Below are 15,826 nucleotides of genomic sequence, written 5' to 3' on the forward strand. Positions count from 1 at the left end.
GACTGTTAGAGATGAGGGCAGTGAAAGGACAGAATGGCAAGAGGTGATTAAAGGTGAAGTGAGAGGTTGAATGGGGAGAGTTCAGAAGTTGTAAAAAGGGGTGAAAGAAAATGACCTGCAAAGTGAGAGAGGGATCCGGGGTTAGGAGAAGAGAGAGGGATGGAAGGGAGGGGGTGAGAGGAAAGCTGCATGGGTAAACGGCTTAACTCTACACAAAACGCCAGGGTTTTAAGGGACCCCTGCTTCTTCCGGTCAGGGCCAGGTGAGCTTCTAATGTGGCAGCACGTATTGCTGCAGAGTGGAAGGCCCTTCACAAAGGTTGACGTGAAATCTTTCTGATGATAATTGCTTTATTTTGGTTATAAATGGGTACTGATTGGGTGAAATCTTTCCTCAGCGTTACTGTGTGTAACAAATATCAAAATAATGAAGCAATGCTATCCCAAAATACGCGGCATCGCATAACCTCATTTATATTTTCATCCCACGCAATTTAGTCAACAGGTTTAGACATTTTTGTCAGGAGGGGGTCCTTACGCCTCAAAATGTTGACAGGGGGGTCTCGGCATCCAAAAGTTTGAAGACCTCTGCCATAGAGCATATTATCAAGCCCATTATCGCCATTTTAGCAGCAGTTTTCTGCTGCTAAAGCGGCGATAATTTTATTGCCTGTCTTGATAATATGCCCCACATTTACTCCAGTTATTGACAGAAGTAAGGGGCATATCTACAAGGCGGCGATATAAAATTTTTGTCGCTTTTGCGGCTGTTTTCGGACGAAAAACGGCGATAATGATATCGCTATATTAGCAAGGTCACGCTATCGCGTGAAACCTTGCCTTAGCGCCTGAATTCCTAACGCCCATCTTTGCATCTCTAATCAGATGCAAAGTGGGCGTTCCTCCCCAGGATAACGGGAGAAATGTCGCTAAGCGACATTTCTCCTATTATTAAGCCTCACGCAAAGCAGCATAGTGACAAGAAAAGTAGCGATAGCCTCTGTTATCGCTACTTTCCTTACGCCTGCTTTGAAACTGACATAGCCATGATATCCTATGTAAGGTGGATATCATGGCTAAGTCTGCCCTGCCCTATCAGCAAGCTATTGCCAAACTTTGTGGGATTATCGCTGGGTTTCCAGCGATAATCTCACGTTTGGCAGTTAGCGCTAGGATTTTTATTCTTTTGAGATAATAGCACGCTATCTCAGCGATAAAAATCCACGCTAGCCGGCGATAATTATCCTAGCGCTAAGTGCGCTTAGCGATAATTATCACCGGTTGTTGCTGATATGCCCATAAATCTCTAACACATTCCGTGGCCGGAATTAGTTGTGGAGTAGTCTGTAAGTATCAAAGGGGCATATCAACAACAACCGGCGATAATTATCGATTTTTATCGCTGAGATAGCGTGCCATTAGCAACGCTTATCACATCAGCGATAAAAATCCTAGCGCTAACTGGCTAACGTGAGATTGTCGCTGGAAACCCAGCGATAATCTCACGTTAGCTTGTTGATAGGGACTCACAAACTTAGCCATGATATCCTCCTTCCATAGGATATCATGGCTAAGTCAGTCCTGAAGCAGGTGTTAGGAAAGTAGCGATAACAGGTGTTATCGCTACTTTTCCTGACGCTATGCTTCATAGCGTTAGGCTTGCTGATAGGAGAAATGTCGCTTAGCGACATTTCTCCTGTCATGCCAGGTCAGGAACGCCCACTTTGCATCTCATTAGAGATGCAAAGCTGGGCGTTAGGAATCCTGACGCTAAAGCAAGGTTTCACGCGTTAGCGTGGCCTTGCTGATTAGGCGATAAAATTATCGCCGCTTTTCGGCTGAAAAAGGCCGCAAACGCGGCGATAATTTTTTATCGCCTGCTTGTTGATATGCTCCTAAATACCTCTGGGTTTGTGACTTTGCATAAACTTAATGAAAATGTTTAATTCACAGCTATAAAAGCAGGGCCACGCCCCGTTGTCTCAATTGTCATATTAGCTCAGTAGGCAGCTCAATGAAAGAGGTCAGGAGATTATTAGGAAAATAAATTAAGGACTGTGCTGCCCTTCAGAGGAAGCTATAGAAGCAAGTAATGCCATCCAGTTGTTTCTGATATTCAACTCCTTCACAACTAATGAAAACAGAAAAAAGATTTGCACAACTGTCTGCCGTGCGACATTGAACTTTTAACATTAGCGGCATAATTATGAAAACCCTAGTCAGTATGCATATCAGGCCTATCATGCAGTACCACAGAGATGTGCCCAGGTGCTATATATGCCAATTAATTGAAGGATACCAAACTGGTTTTCGTATTCTGTGAAACATGCAAAGTGGCTGCATTTTGAATGATACATTACTGCCATCTAGTGGTCTTTTATATGGAGAAGTCTTTTCAGTATAAACTAAAATGGAAATATGTCCAAATGGTTCGATTAAACAAACGCCATGCTCTAAATTTGAAATTTTACCAGCGGCATGCTGTTATTAAAATTGCAGTCGCATGTGGGCCACTATGCATCACAGAAAATATAATACTAATTGACTTCAGATTACAAGGTTACGTGAGATGAAGTGACGGCGCCTGGCATTCACTCGAAGAGTAGGAAGGATCACATTTACCCGTATGTGGGCTAGTCGAATTAAATACACTTTCGAATAATTGCAATTCTAATGGAATTGCAGCCTTCTAATTAAAATAAAGTATTCATGATGGAAAAGTAACCTCTATTAATATTTCGGTACAGACCAATTACATATAATGATCTCATATTATGAATGATACAAAGGAAAAGAAATGCAAATCACATGTACTCATTGCTTCGCCACACAAAAGGATAAAATGCAAATGTTTTGTCATTAACCTACATAATTACTGGCTTACTATAGATATTAACATAATAGTGAGATACATTAAGTGAATGTTCATACACAGCTGTTAAACTGACATCCATTACAGTGACAAAGTGCCTCAAACCAGCCCCGACCTTAGCAGTATTGACAAAGCGCATCAGGCCACAAAGAACAAGTGGAAGGAGGGTGGTTGTGTCCTACCTGTTTGTGTAAAGCCTGCATGAACACGAGCTTTAAGTTCATGAAACTAAGGCAATTTGCATATTTCATGAAATTTAGAATTAAGTGATTTTTTGCAGTTTTTGCTCTCGGGAGAATGGTCCGTGCAGAAAAGGTTTAAGGGCCTGATTATGAGTTTGGCAGTCTAAGGACAGCCAAACTTGCAGTTGCGGTCCAGCCACCGCCACACCAGCGGTCCGACCGCCCTATTACAACTTGAGTGGTCCGACCGCCATTGCTCTGTTGCAGCTGCCAGGGATCAGAGATCCCTGGCCATGGCGCCGCGGACTTGAGACTGCAATACGCTTAGAAGGGCCGCCAATATCCCGCCAAGCATATTATGAGTTCCCCCCCCGCCACGGTTTTCATAGCAGTTTCTCCTCCATTAAAACCGTGACAGAGAGGAAACAAAGAGGGTCCTGACTGTTTTTCGAACTTCTGCACTATTTCCATCCTATCTGTTTACTCCAAAGTGCTGGAAAAGCATGTCAAAGCCCAAATCATGGCATTTGTTGACACTCACTATCCTTTCCACCCTTCCTTGTCAGGTTTCAGGGCAGGGCACAGCACCGAGTCTACCCTTGGCGTGACGGAACATCTCAGATAAAGTGGCAGCTCCTCGGCTAAGGCAGAGGAGCGTCGCCCCACTGCTTTTAAGCAGTGTCAATAAAGGAAAAATAAAATGATAATAACGCTAAATTACTATTATTTTATTTTTTCCTTGTTGTGGCACCTTTGTAAGCGAGATGGGGTGGGGCTGCTCTGCTAACCGAGCAGGAGAGAGGAGGAGTGGTTTGCACTCCTTAAAGTGCGCATGAATGTTTGGCCAGCCCTCTGGGCCCGGACAAACATTCATGCGCACTTTGCATGTTCTCCATACAGGCTGCATTAAAGCCTGCATGGAGAACATGCACAGCCTCCCATTTTGTGGCTGAGCGCCAATCCACGGCGCTCAGACCAATCACAATGCTGCATTGCAGCATTGTGATTGGCTATCGGGAGGCTGGGAGCCGGGTGCATCCTGCTCCCTGCCCTGGAAGAAGGGAAGAGGACCGAGAGGAGGTGGCGGTGACGGTAGGTGGCAGCAGCAGACAGGTAAGTGTGTATTGTTTTTATTTAATTCCCTCCACACGCGACCCGACCCCACCACCTTCAAATGCCAGCCACCACTGCTCAGACAATACTTATATGAGGGTGACGCTGCCGCACTTGTCTTGCTGGACTTGAGCACAGCCTTTGATATGATGTCCTAACCTATCCTGGTTCATAGGCTGCAGTCAATAGGTATGACAGGTTCAGCCCTTAGGTGGCTTATCTCCTTCTCCTTCTTAAAGGATCGCACGTTTCAAGTTTTTTCATCCAACGTGAGGTCCCAAACTCAAGCCTTGACTTCTGGCATCCCGCAGGGATCCATTCAAAGCCCTATACTGTTCCACATCTATGTACGTCCCTTGGTGAAGCTGACAGAAAACTGTGGACTCACTCTTTTCTTAAATGCTGTTGATATCCAGATCATCTTTTCCCTGTCTTCGGCACAGAGCCATGACCCGTCCTTGCTGCATCCGGGTATGATGATAATTGCAGTTTGGTTGAACCAAAACTCACTCAAACTTAACAGTGATAAGACCGAGGTTCTGGTTCTAGGCTACAGCTGGCCAGAATTGATAGAGACTCTGCCCACTCCGGTCTCTAAAGTAAAAAATCCTGGGCTTTCTTATGTGATGATAAGCTCTCTATGAAGCCGCATATAGCTAACGTAACTGCCACATGCTTCGTAGTCCTGAAATGGCTGAAAAATATTTTGTGGCTAATTCCTTTAGCAGCTCAGAGGACCGTTATACCGACAGTGGTCATTTACCGCTTCCACTACAGCAATGTGCTGTATTTAGGCGCAGATAAGTTGTCCATACATCGCCTGCAAATTGTTCAGAATACCACTGCCAGGCTGCTTTAACGCTTACCCAGATATATTTCTGTTTCTCATTTGCTCAAGGAACTTCACTGGCTTGAGGTGGCCAAGCGTATTGAAATGAAAACACTGTGCTATACGTTTAAGGCCCAACTTGGCCTGGGATCACCCTATATTCAGGAACTAGTATCTCTCTATCGGCCCACTCAGCTTCTTAGATCTTCAACCCAGGCTCTACTCTGTGTTTCTAGGTTTTGATTAACCTGTAGGAAGGGCCATTACTTTACCTATTTTTGTCCTAAGCTTTGGAACTTTTTGCCAGATGATTTAAGGAACTGTAAGTCATTTCTCTCTTTCCACCAGATGCTGAAGACTTGGCAATTCTGAATCTGCAGCATGGGATAGCAGATCTGCAACTCCCATGTGCTGGGAAAAACCTCATGGTAACTGTGTGCACTAAAAGTTGCTAAAAATAGTAATAATACAGAGCACTCTGTTGTCTCTGGGCCACGGGGTGCATGCAGGAAGGCACATGTTGTGCCCCACTGTGTGCATGCACCCCAGTAACTGCAGGTACTGTCTTTGATGTTTCAATTGCAGTGCCTATTTCATAGGCACTGCCGTGGAACCGCCAATGACTTGCTCGCCAGTGACAATAAAAGTCATAGTCTGGTGGGCAGTGCGCACATGGTTTTGGCGGAAGCGGGGCGGCAGTATGGCGGTCCCACTCTTGCACTGTCAAGCTCATAATCAGGCCCTAATTGAGTGACAATTTCTGCTCCAATCAGTGTGCCACTGGCATCTTGCTTCACCCTTTTGCACAAGGTACGCCTTTTTCTGAACATTTCCGGCAAGATTTACACATTTTTCACTGAACAAGGCAAGCAAGCAAACTTCCTGCATTGCCTTCTGTGAGAGGAGGGAGAGCAGAACATCATCATGACTAATAATATATGGTGCTTTATCTCGCTCCGCCTGCACTAACACACTTTAGGCTGCCTTGCACCATTAAGTCTAGCATAGGTTTTGTACTGGAAAACCTTCACTATGAGTTGTCTGCAGAGGTATCTCTGGGGCAGAAGAAGGCATAGGTAATGATGAGTATGGCTCGGGTTACTCCGGGTGGTCTGGTGTTTGCAGACCCCAACTTTTATATGTCTGGAAACAGAGGACCGGTTTTCCTGGGTGCAGATCTGCACCCATAAAAATGTGCCTGGGAGGGAAGTAGGAGCTATAGCAGAGGTACAACCATGCTCCACATCTCCCTTCATCACCACCTAGGAGAAAATGGAGCATTCCTTACATGTTAGTATGTCAGAAAGGTTGGAGATGTTGTGGAAGAGCTGACTAAGTGGCTGACGTGATCGACATTGCATGCGCTCTACAGGCCTGTCAGAGCTACTGGCCGCTTTTTTGTTTACCTGAAAAAGATGAATGTCATAATCAGGCCTGGCGGATATCTCACTGGTTTGGTTCCAGTCCTACATTACTTTCACAGAAATCTGCAAATAATTAACCCAGATTAATAATCTCATTTCACAAACCTCTGAAATATAAAATCCTACATTCCTACTAGCTTTTCAGAGTCATCAGCCCCTTAGTACTATCAAAGGAATCCTTCCTCAACCAATATTGTCATATTAGCACTTACTTTATGAGGTGTCAGACCTCTACCCAGTCACCATGTGACTTCCTGTTCTTTTATCTGCTTTACAGACACAATGGATCTCAGAGCCATTGAAATATTTTGACAGTAAGCTCTGTGGAGCAGGGCCTCGTGGCCAGGACTCCCCTTTAACTCACAGTAAGTTGGGTGCTGCGGGGGTCACTGTGTCATAAGCTAATAACGTTGAGTATTCATTGGGGTAGGTTTTATATATCATGCATATTAGTAATTAGGCTGCCTTCTAAATGCAAGGTTTGTGTTTATCACCAGTTTATCACGACTGACGTCCAACCTGCAAATCGTTGTACTCTTCAAACACCTACCTGAGCTGGTTTGGTGTCACCTTTACACACATCATATATATATATGAAGCACACTTCGCCATACACCCTCCATATAGCAGGAACAGACGAATGCGGACCCAGATATTAGTGCATGGTTTTTATTTAAATGCCCTGCACCACCGCCATGACGCGTTTTGGCTTTCAAGAGGTCTTGATCACATGACATGCATGATGAGTGTTTCCAAATATTTAAAGTGCAAGTGCAGTAACATGTGACAAAACACAATGCGTAGTCATAGACATAGAGGAGTCTGTCTAATCACATCAATAACAATCATAGCAATTGACTTTTAAATAGGTAAAAGCAAGTAACCTATTAAATATTCATTAATTTATAAATATTTAAGAAAAAGCAGTGCAATATCAAGTCACGAATAAAAACCTTCAATAAGAAGTCTACATTCCACATCGCAGTGCAAATTAAAGGGTGGTATGTGACAACGATAAAATGATAGGAAAGTTATCTTAAGCATGTGTGCATTGTTATTATTATTATTATTGTTATTATTAATTTTAATTTATGAGGCGCATCAGCTACCCAAACCGTGTCCTGGCGCCAACCTGAACGAGGAACAGATATCAGCTTAACGATTATTGGTCAAAAAGCCAAGTTTTTAATGATTTGCGGAACTGCACATACACAATTTCATTACGAATTGATATGGGGAGGGAGTTCCATAAGAAGGGACCAAGACAGGCAAATGATCAACCGCCCATCCGAGATAAACTAACTCTGGGCACAGAAAATTTCCCTTGAGTGGACGAGCGAAGTCAACGGGAAGGCACATAGGGATAAACCAAGGACTGCAGACACTGGGGGGGGCAGACCTGTTTTGATTTTGAACATATAGCTCAGGACTTTGAACTTAATTCGGTTCTCCACCCTGAGCAAATGAAGATCATGCAGGTGGCCAGAAACAGAGACAGCTCTAGGAACCTGGCATAACAATCTAGCGGCAGAGTTCTGGACCATCTGCAGCCTACGAGTCACCTCTTTGTTAGTCCCCAGATAAAGAATGTTGCCGTAGTCCCGTCTAGAGGTGACAAGCGCCTGGACTACGGTTCTCTGGGTATGCTCCGGCAACATCCAAATAATCTTTTTTAGCCATTTCAAAATGGTAAAACATGTAGCAGCCACCTTAACAGCTTGATGTTGCATAGTTAATGAATCATAAATGATGAAGCCCAAGTTACGAACTTGGTGGGAGTGCTGAGGAAGAGCACCCATTTCACTAGGCCAGTGCTCTGGGCCTCAAAGATCTTTATGTTTCCCCAAAATCAAGACCTCGGTTTTCTCTCCATTGAGCTTGATACAATTTGCCTGCATTCACGAAGCAATTTTACCCAAGCCCAGCTGGAGGGGGGAAGTCTCAGCTGCCCTCTCAACTGAAAGAGAGACGATAATCTGGGTGTCGTCCCCGTAAGAAAACAACGACAGCCCAGCTTCCTCTGCAACATCAGCCAAAGGCTCAAAGTATAGATTAAATAATAGAGGGCTGAAAATGGAGCCTTGAGGTACCCCATAGGGTGAAGAATGGGTATCGGAACTGGCCGTTGGAGAAAAGACTTGGAAGGTCCGATTGGCAAGAAAAAGAAGGGCCATATTATCAAGGAACGGAGATAAAATTTTTGCCGTTTTAGCGGCAGGAAACTGCAGCTAAAGCGGCAATAATGGGCTTGATAATATGCTCTTGAGAATTCCCATAGAAGCCCAGGTTCACACCAGAACCTGGGCTTCTATGGGAATTCACAAGGGCATATTATCAAGCCCATTATCGCTGCCTTAGCGGCAGTTTCCTGCCGCTAATGCGGCGATAATGTTATTTCCGTTCCTTGATAATATGGCCCGAAATGAGCCAATTGAGAGATGAACCACAAATACCCAATGATCATAAAGTTTTCACTAACAGGGTTTGTGACACCATGTCGAAAGCTGCTCTTAAGTCAAGCAGTATAAGAGCCACTGTATCTCCCATAATCTAGGTGGCGACGCAGTCTTTCCGTGACTCTAAGGAGTGTTGTTTCTGTTAAAAAGCCGGCTCTATAGCCCAATTAAGATGGGTGAAGAAACTTTTGTGACTCTACAAATTGGGACAGCTGTGAGTTAATATGCTCTTCAAAATTTTTGAAAAAGCTGGTAGCAAAGAAATAGGCCGGTAATTGGAGGGCAAATCAGGATCCGCATTAGCCTTCTTCAGCAGGGTGAGCACCATAGCAGGTTTCCATTCTGGTGGAACTATTGCTTCCTGTAGGAAGGCATTCAAGAGTGCCATGATTACCATCAATGATGGCGGCTGGAGCACACAGATAGGGAGAGGGTCCCTGGGAGATCCTGATTTAACACTGTCTAAAAGACGTTTAAAAGAGTCCACATCTAGTAGAGGCCATGTGTCCAGTTTGTAAGTGGGTTAAGAGAGCACCCTGTCTTGATCAAGGTAGATATTGTGAGATAAAAACAGTGTGGATGCTGGTGGGGGGGAATTGACAGATTGCGATTGGAGGGAATTATTAGACTGTAACCTTTCTATTTCAGAGTATATTTTCTCTACTTTCTGGAGAAAGAATTTAGCCAAATCTTCGCATTGCCGATCATTTAACGAAGGAGCCCTAAATTGAGTTTCTGAGCCAGAACGCTCCTTGACCATTTTAAATAATGTTTTGGAACAGTTCAGAGCACTGAACATGGTTTCAGATACATATTCCGCACGAGCAGACTTGCAAAGATTATGGTATTCTTTTTTGGCCCTGTTATAAGTACATTTAGAATCGGGTGCATAGTTCCTCCTCTAGCATCTTTCCAGCACCTTACATTTGGTTTTCTCCATTTTCAAATTCTCAGTGAACCAGGGTGCCGGAGGACGGTGGTCGTTTACCTTTTTTAAGGAAGGAGGGAGACAGGTGTCAATGGCGTTTAGAAGCCACTTTTGTACGGTACCCGAAAGAGTACCCAACATTTGTTTAGAGATGGGAGTATTTAAGGACAAGATCTTATTTAAAGCTACCATATCTAATTTTCTCCAGTTTCTTTTTGGTTTCCTAAAGGTAGCACTAACAGAAAAAGATCTTGCTAAGGACTCCAAACGAAACCCAATAGCAAAGTGATCCGACCAGCATAAAGGAAGAGCTGGAGAACAATGAATGTTGGATAAGCTGGAAAAAATAGGATCCAATAAGTGGCCCGCCACGAGTAGGGCCAGAATTATGCAATTCAATGTTCATTGCTGCCAAATCAGAGATAAAAGTAGCACTGATATTACATGTGGGATCTTCCAAGTGTAAATTAAGGTCAGCCAGAATAGAAAACCTTTCAGTATTCATAAGAAAAGGAGTTACCAAACCTGGAAAGGACGAGGCCCATGGACCAGACGGCCCAGGAGGGCGATACACTAGTATCCCAGAGAAGGTAAACTTAGGGGTTAGAGCCAGCTTAAATGAAGCTGCCTCACAGTCCCTAAAAGGTAAATTTTAAAATTTACACAGGTAGTCTTTTTTTAAAATTATAGCAATACCCCCACCTGTTTTAAAGCCCCTTTCTTTCCTGACTATGGCGTAGTTATGCGGCAAAGCGGCCGCAATGTCAGGGCCAGAACTCTCGTGTAGCCATTTCTCAGTAAGTAACATGGCTTCTGGTTGTTCACTGACCAAAAGATCGAAGATATCCACTTTATGCTTGGGCGGCAGTTAGTACTAAGGAAAAAAAAATCCTTATTAACTGGGGGGCATAGTTACAGGAAAGGTCTTTTTGTTTAATGATCACTGGAGTAGAATTATAACAGGGCGCTAAGTTAAAGAAAAAAACCACAGCATAGACAATTTTTGTCCCCGCCCTCGGGGTGTAATAGGGTGCAATCAGGGAAAAGTAAATTACGGCAAGCCATTAGTTGCTTAGTAGAATAGCATAGCCTATGTGCTCTTTTTGGACCAGGGGTATTTGCCCCGGGTCCTGTTCGGGCACGGACGGGCGCAGACGGACTTGCCTTTAGTGAGTCTTCGGCGCGCCTGCGGCGCATCCGCAGCGTGCGTCCGCTGCGCGTCGGCGCCATCCCTGTTTTTGTAGTTTTTTGGCAGCAGATCTAAAAAAGACTAGACCGTCTCTTTGCCAAGATAGCCACCGCTAAGTGTGCTGCCGGAAGTGGGAAATAACAGGTCGCGTTAGAGCTCCCTCCACACAATCAGCACCAGCTGCAGTGGAAAGGGGAGAAAACAGCGATATCATAAATCCATATCATAAATCAGTCACTGCCATCATGTATATCCCTATTTGATCAAGGAATTGTCTCGGGACAACTATTTGATTTTACATAAAGTGCTGGTGCCAAGCTATTCAGCCCAAGTGGGCCATAGAGCCTCCCCCTATGCATTAAGACAATGTGCAAGTGCTAAAAAAGTGCCACCTTAATGAACCATTATTGGTTCTTAAAAGTGCAAAAGTGCTAATAAAACTTTAAAAAGTTTCAGGCGCAGAGCAGTTAGATGTAAAATATAACATTTGTGCAAAAAGTTTGGAATAGTTAAAGACAGGTAAAAAAGTCTTCGCTGGAGTTGAGGCCCTGTGGCGTCTTAGTATCCAACTTTGGAATGTACCTGGTTTCAAGTTTATGAAGGAGAGCTTCCCTGTTGCCTCCCGTCTGAGGGGTAGTACAGTGTCCACTACAAAGTATCTCAGATGTTCCAGACTATTGTAGTGGGAGTCCTTGAAATGCCTGGCAACCGGGTAGGATGCATCATTGTTGTTAATCGTCCTTATGTGCTGGAGTATCTACTTGTGGTGTGGAAATGTGGATTTTCCTGATCAGTTATGTCCCCTATCTTGGACCCCAACGGTTCTATATGCATGTTACAAGTACATGTATGTTCCCTCCAGTTCCAGTTTCTAAGACGCAAACATATGTGTGTCTTCCGTCGACATGTTCTCTGTCAGATCCGCCATCAATGGGCTGGATATTCGATTCCTAAGTATGAAAGGCCACCGACTTTATATGGCTAAGTTACTCCATTTTTACAGTTCAGGCAAGTAGGCCCGATTCTGTCCTCAAAGCCTTTCCCTGCTCTCTGTCTTTGACAGCTTCAGCTTGAGCTCGCATCTGTATCCATGAACTTTGTCCTACTCCCTGTGCAGCTAACAATGTCTGCCTCGGCCAGTTTTCGCCTGCCTGCCAAGAAGTTGTATTTCACCTTCGAATTATCTATTTTGCTCTTCAGCCGATGCATTCCTGTCAAGTGATTTAGGTAAACATTTCCTTTAGCTCACAAGCAAGGACTCAGCCTTTCCGTCCTCCTGCAAGTGATTCATAGCCCTGCTGCCATGGAAAGTTTTCTGCCCCTCGCATCTCATATAGACACTTAGACGCTTGTACACGCACACACAGTTAGTATAGAATAGATTCTGTCCGAGAGTCCTTCCTTGTGGATAACATAGTTCTCCAAACATAGGATGGTAGATATGATTTGGGATTAGGTTGACTTGACCCCCCAGACTTCTCGTCTCCACATGTAGAGCTAAATGTCAAGTCCCCTTCACCCCCTAGTTGCACGTCAATTACACGTCATGCTGCTGCGCGCGCATCTATGCCAAGTATTATCTTATAGATCCACCTATGTCTGATAATGCAAACCAATCATGTTTCTTTTATTCCTTATTACGCCTAGTTTCGATTACGTACCTGTTTTGTCACTCTTCTTATCAAATGTTACGCCTTCTACATTCGTTTCATTGTAATGCACTTATTATAAAAATACATGTCTGTCAATAAATTATTGTACTTCACTTCCTGAACCCTCGTGGTGACGGAACCTGAAGGCCGCGACTCGAGTCGGCCATTTTGAATGGAATAAAGCCCATTTAGAAAACCTCTTATACCACGGATTCTGCCTCTTGTTATTTTGAGCTATTTTACTTTATTTTAGGATTCCGTATGAAATTCAGTCCGGTATTTTATTTACCACATAATGGCGCCCGAACAGGGACACTTTCTCATCTCACGCGCCGGCGGTGCGTTGCAGGCCCGGTCTCCTGCCACAGCTGGACGGACCATAAACGCGTACCAGCAGGATTTCCTGTAAGCTCCCTCCGGTCAAGCGGGGGCGACTGAGGCTGCGATCAACCCAGACGAGGCGGTGAGAAGTGCGAAGTATCCCGACCAGAGCCTAGCTGAGAGAGCAAGATCCGAGGTATACAGAGGCCCACCAGGTTTTCCGAAATCCCGATGTCCAGAGGGTCCGCTGTCCGCAGTTATCGAGTCCTGTCCATTCTCTGAGGCCTTCCGTTTCAAGGAGCTACTCGGTGAGTACCATCGCCGGGGAGGCGTGTTGACGCGCACATAGGTTGTGCCGGTCAAGACGGATTTGGGTACACAAATCCGGTCTGCACTGTTTAGCAGTGTATATGTACTGTTTGGCAGTATATCAAGTATTCCGAAGAATTCAGTTATTGTCAAGAATTCAGCGTGGTGATTAGTTAGGCAGACTGTCATCATTGTCGATCATTGTTACAATGTTTAATGTTTAATGTTTAAAGTGTTCAAAATATTGTAGTATGAATGACTGTTCATTGTTCACTGTTCATTTATTGTGTTTTTCGTATTAAGAAAATTCAAGAGTAAGTATCAGATCAGTTGTAAATATGCCGCTCTTCTCGAAGTTAAGACAGATTACTACCAGAAAAGGGGTGCTTGAAGAAGCAGTTCCTATTCCTCCTAGGGACACTCCAGGGCATTTTATGTACCATAAACATGGCTTAGATGCCATATTGTTTCTTGATCTATGGGTAGATTATACCAAGGGATTACCGGAAAGTCAAAGGTGGCCCATAGCGGGAACCTGGGATGCAGAGTGCATCATGAAAGTGGAGGAAGAGTTATGGAAAAGAAAGGTCAGACAGTCACAGAAAGACGCTGTTGAGTTATGGCGTAAAGAATCTCATAGACGAACAGAAAAAGCACGTAGACAAGAAGAGAGGAGTAAAGAAAGTTCAAATAAAGTTCAAGAAAATCTATTAATTGAGGAAGGTATCCGAGTGAGATCAGAACAAGTAAATAGACAAAGAAATGCTCTTATGAATGGTATGTATCCCCTACTAGCCGAAGGATTACCTAAGGCTGCTCCAGAGATACCAAAAGACTTGCCACCCCCATTATTTCCAATTAAGATACATCCAAAGGGGCTTCCCAGAACCGCAGAAGATGTTTTTCTTTCCTCATATCTAGATGACGCAGCTCCCGAGTATGCTAACGCCGCACCACATAGACCGTCTGGCGGAGGGGTTCAACGTCAGGATCGGGTATCTGTCCCCGTGCAACAGCAAGTTCCGACACAAGCGTCGGCAAGCACATCTGTTTCCGCATCTGTCTCCGCAGTCGACTCTACAGAGGTATCGACACCCATAGTTGCTGTGTCACGTTCAACGAACCCATTCACACCCGACGCCCCAGATGGGGCCACGGGAGGGGCTAGCAATACCTTCACACCACCTAGAATAAATAAACTTGTCTTTCAAGAGTCAGCACATTCACGTACACCTAAATTCGTAAGTGAACGTACGCTTAAGGAACTTCTTGTAAATTGTAGATATGACCCGGTGGTTGGTAAAGAGGACGAAATGGTCCTGGCATCATTACGTATCAGGCGAGCCGCAGAGTATTTAGCGAGGTTACCAGGGATGACTACGCATCTAGACAACATATATCATTTTGTTCAAACAGGACGAGATCCAGGATGTATTAACAGAGCTATGGAATTCCAGAAAGTAGAGATACAGGGGGAACTGTTACGTTTCCTCATAAACTGTATGATCAGAAATCAAGATCGTCCGGGGGTAGACCCGAATGCAATGCTTATTCTTACAAGATGGAGTCAGAATATATCAGAAGGGAGACACGATAAGCAAAATTGTATAATAGCCATGTGCCGAAAAATCCGTAAAGAAATAGAGCGTATTCATGAAGAAAGACTGGGAACAGACGAGTTTGAGCAAGATGAAGTGTCCGAATCAGGGAACTCCGCAAGACAGTCAGAGACCATAGCCTATGTAGGCAGAGGAAGATCCTGTGATAATGCTAGATGTTTTCCTGATCCAATACATTCTGTATGCCCAAAAAACAGCAGAACGTATCCGACGCCTGTAATAAATCTGAAGTCTCCTGAACATTCGTTTCAAGCCGCAGATAAGATACTACGAGAACGAAGGGGTTACCACCTCCTCGATTCCATGGATGAGCAAGAATTAGCCAGATCAGCCGTTCACTGGATTGACAGTCCTGAAAAATACGGTGATGAGACCGTAGCACACACGTTTCTCAATCTCAGTACAGATGAACAACGCTTAGCTGGAATCTATATGATTCAGCAACTCCTCATATTATATAAGTGCCAACATGCTGACCCTGGTCCTTTACCTGATATATTAACGGAACTACTCACGAACAGATGGAGAGGTTCTAGTAACAAGCTAATTAAAGAGATATTAGTGTCACGTAAACAGTATGTCCTTTTTGTAAATCCAGATTCTCTCTCCCTGCCCCGCAGAGAAAGAGCACCGTACTATATGGATAGACAAAATCCTTTACGAGAAGTGCACCCAATAAAAGGCGAAGACAATGAGTTTCACCGTGTATTTGTTTACACACCCATATCAAAAATGGAATTATTAGAAATGAAGAAAGTAGTACCTAGTCACGACAAGGACCCAGCGGGTTTCCACCGAGAAATTAAAGACATGTTACTGATGGGAGAGTACACCTTTCCTGATATTATGACGATATTAAAGGTGCTTTTGCCTGCTGGCATTTATGAAAAACTGAAAGAAAAAGAGTGGGAAGTAGGAGACCAAAAGATAGAC

This window comes from Triturus cristatus, chromosome 5_2 (genome assembly GCF_964204655.1).
Source record: "Triturus cristatus chromosome 5_2, aTriCri1.1, whole genome shotgun sequence".
Classification (NCBI taxonomy): domain Eukaryota; kingdom Metazoa; phylum Chordata; class Amphibia; order Caudata; family Salamandridae; genus Triturus; species Triturus cristatus.